The following is a 12,884-nucleotide window of genomic DNA, read 5'->3' on the forward strand; positions in this document are numbered from 1 at the left end:
ATTATACTTTTCGCGCAGCCAAATCTCCGCTCTCCTCATTTTCTGATGTACGTATAAAAAAACCTGTAATATGCGTACACTTTTCTAACTTAATTCCGCCTTAACGGACAATCTCGTAAAAATCGTTAAAATTTCTCACCTTCGCAAAGAAATCAGGATTGGCTGATTATCAGTCGATTTTTATCAAAATTTTACCGACTGTAAATTAAGTTGAACCAAATCGTTGCTTCAAATCTCATCATAATTTCTCAATCCATTTTTCAGATATCATCGGAAAACGAAATGGTAACTTTTGCGAATTACTTGGAAATGGTTAAATCAAATTTCGTTGATATCCGATCAAATTTGAGTTTAAAAAAATCGCGTCAATTGAGTCGAAATCGGTTTATTTTTTCTCTAGATAACGTGGATCGAAAAATTGTTCGAGGACAAAAAAACAACGAAACGTTTGTAAGAAAATAGTCGGAGATGATTCTCTTTTCCTAAAAACGTTGAGATCAATCAAATATTCAACCTTTCATTTTCGGACTACTTGTAATAACTTTACTCTACGTAGAAGCGAGATGTTGAAAAAAAAAAAACGAGCCTAAAATGCGGGGAAAAGACGGAAAAATGACTCTAATTTGGGGTGCATAAACACGGAATAATTTTTATATCGACATCGACATACACGCGGTGCAAATTCGGAGAAAAAAAGAACTGTCTACTAAAAACTTTGAACCTATAATTTACAATCGCCATGCCGATAATAATAAGTGGGGATACAGACGATCATTGATGGTTAAGGCGTGAAATACTGCATAAACAAGACCTAACGGTTGAAAAAAAACGGTTAGGTTAGGTTTCGGTTAAATCAGTTTAGGTGAGGATTGGATAGATTAGCTTAGGTTAGGTTTTGGTTAAGTTAGGTTAGGATTGGATAGGTTAGATTAGGTTGGGTTAGGTTAGGTTAGGGTTGGATAAGTTAGGTTGCGTTAGGTTAGGTCCTTACTTCACCCCATCCAAGAATTGTTCAGACTGTCGGTGACGGATTAAATCTCGTCAAGTGTACGTGGAATTCACACAAAGACTCACCCAGGCAAAACCTTTTCGCGTCTCATTGTCAATAAAATCTCACGGGATTCTGGATACGGACGAAATATTGGCATTCCTCAGTGGAAATGTATGCATCACGTTGAGAGTATCGGTCCTCATCGAAAATTGGCAACAATGAGACGAATATTTCGTTTCCCTCATGGAGGCAGCACAGATGGCAAAATTTGTTTGCGTCACTTTGTCAAGCGACAATCTTTAAAGTATAAGTGTAAGCATCCTGATATTTGGACGATTCATTCCTGCATGTGGTATTCAATGTTTTTTTATGCAAACTCGATGCGCGTTATGATAGATATTACGGTTTTTGAGTTTGTCGTAACGCTTCAGGCGCAACGTCGTTCCGCTTAAAGTGATCTGGGAATCATTTTGTCTGGAAGAAAACAGCACTGTTACTTCAATGGAAAGAATTTTTTTTTCAATCTGACCGCAGAATTGTTTGCAAAATACATTAACACTCATGTATAGAGTTCGCTCAACTACCGATGTTTTCGGTCATCGATTGTAGTTTCAAAGAATCCTCCGTCAAATCAAAAATATCACGTTTCCTAAACTGGATAAACGGTGTCCTGCAATCCTCGTAAAATGGGAAATGAATAAATTCATTCGAAAATTGGTTCACGATATTTGTATAAATCGATAATGTGAAGTATAGTTCATGTGTTATAGTTTTAAAAATTACTATACCTAGGAATTTCGAATGAAAATAAAATTGTTCGACAACGGATCACTTTTCCAGGTTGTCTTAAAAAATCGCTCAAACGTTCGTTCTTTTGTAATTTTCGTGCATCTTTCATCATTTTGTGTTCAGGAGAAAATCGATGCCCAATTGACGTCGGTACGTCCATACAAAATATCAGACATTCTACAGCCGAGAAATCCCCGAGATATTTTCAGATGTTATTCGACTCCACGGAGTAGAGTAAATTGAGCGAGCTGCCGCTTATGGTCGATCAGTCTCGTGTGTATTCCTAAACGTAGAACGTGTCCTAGGGGTGCCTGTATATTGCCACAGGAGGCGAGGCCCTTTTGTGTAATGTCACAAGATGAGACGCGAGCTGCAGACTCAAATCTCGTAAAACCGATTTTTCCGTTGCGGGAAATTTGTGCTCATGTATGATATCGTATAACAATTAGGGTGGTGCAAAAAAGGGACTTTTTCAGATTTTGCTCTTCTCAGAGATTCTTGCAATTTTTCACCAAAAAATTTCTCACGCGAAAGGGCTGGCGTGAAATTTTTTTTTACTGATTTCAAAACTGAGATATCCTTGAGGGACGTAAATAGCGAAAATAGGCCGAAGATGGGATAAAATTCAAGTGGCATTTGTGAAGAACCGAAACAACGTACATAAATTTTCTTTTTCATAAAGCTTGTATTGGAGTTTTGGCTGTAAAATTCAATGGTTCAAATTTAAAATATATAAACATTTAAGAGAGATATGTGTTTTATGCGCTGCTCCCTTATTGCCATGATTCCGAGTGAAAGGTTAGAGTTTTCGCCAATTTTCAAGCGCCATTCTCTTCAAGGAATTTTCTTCCACAGACCGGATCTAAATTTTTTTGAAATTGCATGAAAATTAAAGAAATGGCGGCTGAAATTTGAAAAACATGGACAAATGAATGAGACTTGTTTTAATAACAACGCTAATGAATTTTTTCAAAATAGACCTTGGTCCACTTTCTAGAGAAAGTTGATATCTCCATTTTGGAAACAAAAACAAGGCGATATCTTACAGCGTTCTTGAGTTATCGTGGCAAAACTAATGAAAAACGTTATTCAGAGAAAAACGCGTGTTGTCTTCAACGCCCAAATCTTTCTTCATTATCAATATTTGTTTTACGTGTACCACTGATTTTCACCAACCAAAATATGACGAATAGCTTATAAACAACAGAAGTTGCGTATGTTTTTTCGTTCATTTGTAGAGCCGAATTGAATTTTCATCACAATTTCAGCTGTCAAAGCCTTTCTAGTCTTCCTGAGCTAAATTTTGCGAATTTTTCAGTTATTCTAGCGCCAAAATGTTTAGAAGAGATTTTGGTAACGGAATACGAAAAAAAGAAAAAGAAACGATTCAAAATTTTCGACGACAACTGCCCTTACATTTTTCGGTGACTACGTTTAGTACGATGAAAATAAAGCATTTGTAAAACCCGAGACGAGTGCGATTTTTTTTTTTTTTTTTTTATAGTAAGTTAAAAACAAATTTGTCTTCACGAATTTCAACATTATTATCAATATTCATTCCTCTCAATTACGTCCCTCGCAAATTTACACTCAACTCGATTTATTCAGCCTCTGGCAGTTACAGCCAAAAGCTGGCGGTTCGAAGTTCGCGATTTGGCCGCGTCGTCTGCTAAGGCGCGTCGAGCACAATACCAATCCTAACCTAATTTCATAACCTAATCATCCGAAACTGTCAGTGACAGAACGAAGCGTACCTCCGGGCATTTTTATCTCTTTTCTAATTTGTGCGTGCGTCGACGACAATCCAGAGAATTCATGCTCTCATCCCCTTCTTCTTCTTCTTCTTCTTCTTTTCACTCTTTCAATTTGAATATTTAATTTCGCAACATCGTCTGTGGTTTCTTTTCCTTCGCATCTCCTTTCGCGTAAGCCATGTTGTTTCTTTATCCATCTACAAAATATCCGGTTGGCATTACCGGGACGCTCGGAGCTTTTCCTCCGCGGCGAAATATTCCGGACAGCTTTGCTTCAAATATATTTCTGATACGACCAAATATTCTTTCGGTACACGCAGTTTCGCCCGCTCTTCCTGTCGGAAATCAGTAAACTTATATTGATCGTAAATGAAGCGCCCCTATTCTTTTTAGTCCCGCACCGCCAGACATCCGTTTTCGGAAACACAAAAGAGCAATAATTTTTTTTACTGTGTATTCAAGTTTTCCTGCATAAGAAATATTTCATCGATATATTTTACGGTACGGATTTTTCCTCCGAAGATTTGGATACCTCGGTTTCAATTCCGCCTTGCTTAACTATCGACGCTAAACTCAAAATGTCGAATCTGTAAAGTTTCACGGTATCTTCCAAAGTCTTAAAGGCCAATACATTTTTTCGACTTCCGTACAGCCACGCGAAATCATGGTAAAGTTTTATAAAATACCATGACACCTGATACAACGTTTATCAAGTTGCATAAGGATCTATTGTAATTCGTAAAACCCTTCGACGAAATGAAGCGAAATTTCATAAATGAATTTTTTCAGTCTTGTGAATTCTCGTTTATTCCGTAAAATTCTGTCAGAAGCTCTGTAAAGGTTTTGTACAGTCTCGTGAAATTCCACAAGATTTTGCGAAGTACTTAGACTAGTTTCATGGAATCTAACGAGTGTCTATGTCGCCTCGTAGTGGAATCCCATGAAATTGTGAGCGGATTCAAGGATATTTTACACGAATTATTCGTCAACTTCCAGTGAAGAGCCTGTGAAGTCTGAAAATCCTCGATTTTCTGTTCGTTGAGGATGATTAGGTCGTTTTTTCGTTCTGTCGTAATCAAGAATGAACAGAGCTGCATCGTCTGAATTAAAAGTTCCGAAATGAAAGAAATCCCATCAAACAATCTTGAGCAATGTCATTTTTGCCAATGATCGTGAACAAGAATGACACAACATCCTTACCACGTGACAAAAATGCATCTGTACAAATACGATTTTCTGTATGTTATAGCACATATCTTCTCGGTTAAAAATTCTTTCGGACACAAGTCCCAAAAATCACTAGTTTCTAAGATAGAGGCTTCGGAAGAAAGGTGTCCAGATTTTTTGTTATCTATGGATTTCGTGACTTTCATGAATTATAACGCTCATCGGGACTCGAAATCAAACAGATCACTCAAAAAACTGCACGGTTGACGCTCAAAGATAGGAAGGATGGTGTGTTTGACTCCATCAATGCATTGATTCCATCCATGAACTCGCTGGTTTACTCTAAGGAGGTGCAACGTCAGATTTCAGGTCCTTTCTTCAGATTATTGTTTCATTCACGTTCACCATTATTGGCACAAATTGGAGTCATGCAGAAGTTTGAAACGATTGTTTTCTTCTCCAAATTTTTTCTCTAGTGCTACACGATCAAAATGAGCTCCCCATTCGACACGTGACGGGTGTGAATTTTGGGTTTTAAAGTCTTCAACTGACGGTCGATACTTTCGGATGGTTTCTTCCTGTTTCTTCGCACCGCCCTGAAACAAGTCTATCGTGTTCTGACGCAAACGAATATTGCCAATAAACTGCCGATCCAATTTAGCTAGGCAGAAAGTACTGCCGTTCGCCCGAGTTTACTGCTTTGGCGAAAACCCCACCCGAACACTCACGTCGCCGTTCTTAGGGTGTATACATGTCCACATATATATACGGTCCCATTCCTATTCTCTATTTCTACTGTAATGGGAAGATAAAATGTAAATAGTGTCACCTTTACCGGCGAGCCGTTTTCCCCGCTGCAAGTTTTCCGTTCACGTTCCGACCGAACCACCGTCGTACGTCTGTTCTCTTTGGGAATGGGTTAACGTAACTTGACACCAAATTTCACTCCCACCTTCGGTCTAATCTCTGAAATGCCAGGTTATATCGGTAAAAACCAGCTCGAGGCAACCTGAACACATAAATAAATTTCCGCTTAAGCTACGTCCGTGTTTCTTTTGAACGATAAATTGGGCCAGTTACAGTTCCATCAGATGCTTCTCACAGATTTGAATGCAAATTTTTTTCAGAACTCAGTTCACTGCTCGGAAAGACCTCCTGGAATATTAGAGTCCAATTTCGAATAGCTTAAAAGTTATAAATTTTCAAACTTTTTTTCACTAAAACAAGTCTGGATCCGGATGTAGAAATGGAACTTTTTCAGATTCGTAATTCTACTTATGTATTAAAACTTGCTTTAATATTGGGCCGAGTATTTTTTATCGATGAAAGCAAGTGAGCGAATAGCATCGATATCCGAGAGAGGCTTTTCCGATTCTGGTCAGTGGGTCCTTCTGGAATTGCTCGTTAACGAATTTATCCTCCTTTTCTCCACGCCAATTGATCAGATATGCCCGTTACTATAAGCATGCGTTTGTAGCAGCAGAATGGCAATTAAAATGGAATGACAAATTGTATCACTTCAATGAATGAAATATTACCCAGTGAACGTCTTCGGCATATCAGGGATCTTAGAGTGAGAACATGATTCGTCAGCTCACGTCACGTCTGACGGATGAAACTTTTCGCTTCACTTGACGATACGTACTTACGTACATTGAAGAATTTATAGAACTACTGCAGATATATGTGAGCTGAGAAGAAAAGGCGAGGAGATAGAGTGCAGATAGAGAAATAATAAAAATACCGGATAATATAAAATGGAATATCTCTCAGCGACCAACGCAGCGTGACATTAGAGTTTATAACCGAGTGTAGTAAATATCGGAAAACTAACGGAATGTCGTATACATTTCTCGCCGGTGCCGGTTGCAGCAGCCGGGGGTTTGGATACCTCCAGCTATCAAAACTCCGACGTGAATCGATTCCAAACACTATTTTAAGGGTTACCTATAATCCAGAGAAATTGACTGCCTCCCGTTAGATTATACAGGGAAAGTTTTTGATCGATACTTTTTTATAGCTTTTCTTTTCTCAGTTTCAAACATTTCTTTTCTGAATCGGAAAACCCATAATCTACGTGTGAATTTATTGCATATACTTATTGAGTTATTACCATTTTTATTGTAACAAAGAGAAAATGGAAACGGTTACAAATGTGTGGAGACGAAAACGGTCAAAAACGAATGTTCAAAACGTTAAACCGAAACTCGTTAACTTGGGTGTAATTGAAAAAAAAAAAAAAATAAATAAAATCCTGTGACCCAGACAATTTTTTTCGAACACTGGGTTTTACCTGTAAATAGTTTTTTTGTGAACAACTTTAGATAAATCACCTGATTCTGTGTAGTATTTTTTCACCCGATAATTCGTTCAGTTTATCCGAATCTAATAAAACCGAGATCATTTTAGTCGTGAGCGATGTTTCTGTAAATCTCCCGGGCAGAGTTTTTCTTACCTAAGCTCGTACATCGAAAACTGAAACCCAAGAATTGTTTTGTTTCAAGTTGAAAGATATCTAAACGTAGAACATATAAATTGCAAAATTAGATTCCCTTTTCCCAAAAATATGTGGCGACGTATTATCATTGCAATTATCATCACTCTCGAATTATTATCGTGTATACGGAATGATTCGGTTAATCAAGTCCGTTTCACACATCGGTTATTCCTATGTCCACATATTTCATTGCGCTCTCTACGCGTAGGGCAATAATTTATTTTCAATTTTCGCGAATTAATTGCGTAACTCTGGCAGTGACTACATAATTTCACACGCGTAATTCGACGGGGATTGAATTACTTTAAATTATATCGAATGTACGCAGACTTTGTACGAGCGTTTGCAATTCAAGCCCGCTGATAACTGACAAACCCAATTCATTTTCTGACAGTCACGTTATTTTAGAACGAAGAGAGACAAGCGAAACGGTGAGAAAAACGATAACACAACGGATAACAAATTTTTTCTTCCGCTGATCTTACAATTTTTCCACGATTATAATTATTTTCTTTTCGTTATCTCAAGCGAGGAGAGACAATGTTTTGCAAATATTATTTCGTCACGTTTGAAAGCAGACTGGGAACGATCGAGAGAGAAAACTTACGTCGAACGGACACCCACGTTTCGTTTTTTAATTTTCTTTACATTTGGATGAAGCAATGTCGAATGAAAGGTATCTTGACAAGAGTGAAGGCGCAGAAGAAATTTTAGGAACTAATGGGGTGAGCCAAGCGCTATAAGAGTAAATGAACTCGTCCTTCTCGCTCGGTATAGTATACAGGACTCGGGCTTCAGGATTACGCCAGGATTAGACGGGATTAAAGGATTCTTGGTCCGCGGACGGGACACTTCCCTTCTAACTGCTGTCCTAAATACATATCTCCTCTATCCTCTGCCTACCCGGTAGCCAAAATGCGCACGTTGCTTAGCTGGGATGAAAAATGGCCTGGGGAAAATCAAAGATAAGAAAAATCTGAGAAATAAAAAATTTGGTGTGAAGAAAAATTATTATTATTATCTTTTCTTCGATTAAATGGAAAAACGATCATCAATCGAAGTCCACGATTAATCGATTATTAGCAGAGCCTTTGAATACTGCTGAAAACAAAATATTATGATGCCCATTTTGGTTACATTTTTGCATCAACATTTTAGGGTGAATCTGTAATCAATCAATAACTTTCAAATATTTCCTGCTGTTTGCAAATTTATTCGCAGTCATTCGTCAACTTTACTCAAAAATGCTCCACCGTAATATTTAAGGTCATGTGGTAGTCCTACCTTTACCGACCGAGCAAACTCACCCCTCTTCTTCCTAAATGAGTAAAAGGGGTGAATTTGCTCGGTCGGTAAAGGTAGGAGCACCGAGCTCGGTAAGAGTAAGTGTTTTTAAGGTCAAGTAGTACTCCTACCTCTACCGACCCTTACCGACCGAGCAAACTCACCCTTTTATTTAATTTAGGAAGAAAAGGGGGCGAGTTTGCTCGGTCGGTAAGGGTAGAAGTACTACGCGACCTTGAGAAAACCTATTCAACTTTGCCTGAAAATATTTTTCGTTTCCAAATGTCGATCGGTTGGCGATGTTGAAGTACTTCTTATTGTAACATATTTCGTAATACTTCTCGAACGGTTTCTCAGAGCCTCTTTGCTTTTCGCAGGAAACCCGCGCTGCTGTTTCTCGTGCTATTTCTCTCCGCAGTGGATTAGGGTTAGAAGCTCTCGGACAGAATTAGATGGGACCTTCTCGGTCCTTTCAAGACAAAAAATCGTCGGGTCTAATCCTCTTGATCTCTTGATTCCTCCCTTGATGCCCGGGCGTGAGGTGGGGATGCATTGAAATCCGGTATGTGATATAGGTACACTTATCGTGAACCCTGATCTCCTCTTTTGCGCTCCTATATTTTCACCGACATTCTCGGCCGTTCGTATTCCCTTCGCTTCACCTTTTCAATTCTCAGAATCGATGCGACAACAATTTATTATCTCGATCAAGTTGAAACTTTCAAGACATAATTTCTCTTCTACAGAACGCTATGTGAAATGGTAACCAAAGATGGAAGATACTTCTTTCCTCACTCTCGTTCCGAGAAATGTCTGCAAGCTTATCTGATACCAAAATATGCTGAATCCCATGTATTCCACGAGTCCGAGCAATTCACAGCTATTTCACTTACTGCAGCTGTGCAAGATGTAAGAGAAACATCTTCTGGCATTATTTTTCACTCTGTTGGTACAATAATATGAATAAAACTAACCCAGGAATTCCCGATTGACGCTTAGATTATTATTGACAATTCTGGATAATCGAGGTGTATTTTGTGTTTTCCTTCTACTGTTTCCTCTCTCTCTCTCTCTCTCGAATAGAATCATTTCTCGCAAGCTTCAATTAAACTCCTGGAACGAAGATCGCAATTGCAACATTTAACGAGTTTTGTATGAAGTTCGTTTGGACATTCGAGTTTACGCAAAGTGCATTTCATTATTTCTTTCACCACGAGAATCAAATATCGTAGCAATTTTCAACACGAATGATAAATTTCTTAGCCAAATACATTTGGCGACATTATTAACACAATAGATTTTCTCAAGCGAAGAATCGACAAATCTATTACACAATATCAAATCAGGTGTACAAGATTGCCAAATTTCTCTGGCTATAATTTTACGAAATTAGTTATACGACGAAATTTTTTTCTCCGCACATACTTAGAGTCATAGATACTAAAAATATTTCAATACCGTTAGTGAAAATCAGTAGAAATAAAACACAAATGCAGTTGTAAGCTTTTTTTTTTTTTCAAACAAATCCACGTAGTACAAAAAAAAAAAACAACTCCACGTAGGACATGCACTACAATATCAATATTCTACGCTAGGAAGATGAAACTTGTAAAAATGTTCACATCGTTGTTTAAAGTTGTATCAGCCCGGACGGGGGGAGTTTCCGTTATCCGTTCGAGTGATTTCCGCAAACCGTAGAGGTGATTTCGTTTGTCCGCGTCTGTGATTACGGCCAGAACACGAGGCCTATGGCAACCCTGTCCTGTAATTAACTACTCGCTGCATCTGGCTTGTGACGCGCTTCGCGAACGCGCGCAATGAACACGGTTTTATTCGTCGGGTACCTGTACCTGATTGCAGACGGCGGTACGGAGAGGCGAATGGCAGTCTGATTAGCTACTGAATAACTACTATAATTTCGGCATGGCCGCCACTCGAGCTTCGTTAAAATTTCACTCAATTTCTATATCCCTATTATACTCGTACAGAAATAGAAAAGTAAACGGAAAAATTTTTACTTTTTTTATCACCCTAGTGGGCTTCTTTTCTTCTTCACAACTGTAAGCTCACTATTCGTCAGGATATTTCCTCATCGAAGCTTTTCATTTCACAGATATATAGATATACACATTTTTCATCGCATAAAATTACGTCAGAATCATTTTTTCAGGCATAAAAATTTCACAGGGTTGTACATGGTTGCGAAATTTTTATTTTCCTTCGACGGAGTTTTGAATTATTTTTTATAGGGCTTCGGACATTCCCATGAGGAATTCGTGAGGTTTTTGAAATTTCATACAGGGTTACAGGTAATTCTTATGGGAATTTTATGGGGGTTTGGAAATTTTTTTTTTTATGGGGCTTCGAAATTTCTTATGGGGATTTTATGGGGGTACGGCAAATTTTTTATGGGATTTTGAAATTTCTTCCGGGGATTCAGATATTCTCACGGGGATTTCATGGGGGTTTGAAAACTTTTTTTTTTATGGGGTATTTGAGATTTTTCGTGAGGTTTCAGATTATCTCATGGGAATTTCATGAGGGTTTGGAGTCTTGCAAATTTTCTTTTCCGGAACATTACCAAGGTTTGAACAATATTTGTGGAAATTTCACGGAGTTGCGAGTCTTTTCACGGTGTGCCTGAATCTTCGTACACGGCGAGACGGTGACGTCGCATGTATTTCTGGAACACAAATAGACCTTCGTGCGTACGAACGCATTATTCGTCTTCTCATTCAATTGAGGAAACACAGTAATGGGTATAACTGAGCAATGGCGGGAAAATGTTTCGAGAATCGAGTTCCGAATGAGGTTACAAATTAACGTCAGTGCCGTACTGAACTCGTCTTCTTTGTTGCTCCACTTTCCCACACTCCCATTCCTTCGTTCCTCTAATCATTTTCCGCAGCTTCGCACTGTTCATTATAACGTCGTATTTACATCGCATTTCCAGTACCTGTCGAACCCGAGTTGCACGGTGTATATTACTAACCTTAATTAACAACTTTACGTCAGCTATATTCACGACACACTGTGTCTAGATGAAAACGTCGCATTCCGCTCCGTACTTCAGAGTTTATGTATTTATTCACTTCTTATTACAATTTTCCCCGACGGATAAAGAAGATTTTTTTTTTTTAAATTTCAATCTCCCGGAAGGTTTACCTGAAATAGTTTTTTTGACAGTGTGAGTCTGGCCTCTCTGATTGGTTTTTTTTTTTTTTTTGGATTAGCTCGTCATCTTTCTTACTCCATCTCCTCTTCTATTCGTTTTGGGGAAGGATTATATTTTGGGAATAAATATGCCCCACCAAACACGCTTCTGTATAATTTCGAGACCTTGTTACCTAACCAATTAAAGCAAATAATATGTATTATTATGATTATAAGTCGTCAGCAAAACGCACGTGATGTTTGATTTCCTAATTAGGGGCGTTGAATTTGAGTTTAACTTGTAACTCTGACTCGATTTACAATTTATCGATTACACGCTACGCGGATGGGTTTTATACGGAATAAGCTACTACATCTGGGTAAATTATTTCTCCTGCGTTTTGACAACTCGATATAAATTCAGAATGTAGGCCTTAATGTAGACCCTGAAATGTCTAATTATCTTCGTAAAGAAAATGAAATGAAAGAAAATCCGATTCTACCGATCATGCCTAATTCACGAGTCCTTCGAATTGGACTCTTTTCAAAGTCAATCCTTGCGTTTCCATGGTGAAAATTTCGTATGGCTAATTCACCTGAAATCTACATAACTGGACGGTCTGTACGTAAAAACTATGTGCAGATTCCGAAATGTCGAAATGTGTCAAGTCTCTGTTATTTTTTATCTCTAAAGAAAAGGAGAAATTCAAAGAAGCTTACACTGGGGAAGTTTACTCTGATACTGCAACTCCAACGTTCGCTTAGAGTGATCGTATAACATAGGTCACGTTGCAGCTGCCATCCCACGGTTTATGCTTTTACAGCATGTTGCCGTCTGGTAGCTACGACGTTACGATGTTTACAAGACACACTTTAATCGTACGAGGAGAGAAATTTGTACGCTGGCTTTCAACTGTCTGTGCATATTATACGAACGTTTGAAATATAAATGTAAACGCTACCGGCAAAGTGGAAGGAAAAATGACTCGTAATATCTTCCCGAACACTGCCGGAGTACGTTTTGTTAATTGGATCGATCAATTTTCCAAAACATGTATAGAATCTTTCAACAACTCCACCGTTTCGCGTGATGTTTTCTGATAATGGTCTCGGAGCCTCGACAATTTTTTTAACCAATTTTTGATCAGAAAATTGGGAAAATTTGAGGTTAAAAAACGAATGGTGATTTCTGTAATTTGTTTTTTTTTTTATATATTCTTGAGTTGGGTTTCTCATGGATTGAGGAATA

The 12,884-nt window shown here is 38.2% G+C and overlaps 1 protein-coding gene across 3 annotated transcripts in view; it reads left to right on the plus strand.

The window, feature by feature from the left end:
* LOC124186453 (zwei Ig domain protein zig-8) overlaps positions 1–12,884 on the plus strand; it is a 365,445-nt gene that overhangs the window by 204,907 nt on the left and 147,654 nt on the right. The gene's annotated exons all lie outside the window — the stretch shown is intronic.

This window comes from Neodiprion fabricii, chromosome 7, assembly GCF_021155785.1.
Source record: "Neodiprion fabricii isolate iyNeoFabr1 chromosome 7, iyNeoFabr1.1, whole genome shotgun sequence".
Classification (NCBI taxonomy): domain Eukaryota; kingdom Metazoa; phylum Arthropoda; class Insecta; order Hymenoptera; family Diprionidae; genus Neodiprion; species Neodiprion fabricii.